Source organism: Rhinopithecus bieti, unplaced genomic scaffold, assembly GCF_001698545.2.
Source record: "Rhinopithecus bieti isolate Rb0 unplaced genomic scaffold, ASM169854v2 scaffold_20178, whole genome shotgun sequence".
NCBI lineage: Eukaryota > Metazoa > Chordata > Mammalia > Primates > Cercopithecidae > Rhinopithecus > Rhinopithecus bieti.
Genome location: NW_016809758.1, coordinates 199,538 through 200,319, shown reverse-complemented (window position 1 = coordinate 200,319; position 782 = coordinate 199,538).

Below are 782 nucleotides of genomic sequence, written 5' to 3'. Positions count from 1 at the left end.
AAATAAATAAATAAATAAATAAATAAATAAATAAATAAAAATGGACCTAATGCTCACTCAGTTATAGCAGGGTGAAGGAATTGGACAATGGAAGGGATGGTGCTCTTAGAAGGATTATCAGACTCTAGGAAAACATACTTAGTGGTGTGCTGGAGCCAGTTCCTAGTGGCTAATGAGAGCCAACTATTGGCACCTCTTTCCAAATCTCTTAAGTGACTTCATGTTGGTAGCTTGAAATTGGCCATGGTAGGATTATTTACAAAAACTGGCAAACACTACACATCAGTTCCTCCCCACAAACTGGTCGTTAAACACCTACCAGTGTAGTGCTGACATGGATGGTGGAAACCTTCGGAGAGTGAATTCTCTCTGAATGTGGCTCTACTGGACATTTAGGTCTGGTTGGAGAACGTCCTCAAGGGTTTGGCTCTGGCTGGAATATTACTGAGGGCTTTGGGTTCTGCACTATCAAGAGGTTGATAATGGAGAAAGATTGAGTGACAAACTGTAATGTATCACTTGGGTCTCAAGAAGAGGCAGGTGCTAGAAAACGCTTTCCTTCTTCCCTGGCTTCTTAGTGTAATAGAATCGGGCAAGGCTGGGTGGAGTGGAGAAGTAGGGAGGATGTCCGTGGCCAATGCCTTGGAGATACTTGACTGCTGTGGTTGCGTGTGGCGGTCGTGTTCGTACCTCGCTGCAATCCTCTTCCCCGCCCAGCATCAGATGACTCTCTTGCGCCATATCTAGGCTGATGACGCCCCGAGTGGCGACGCTCTAGTCGT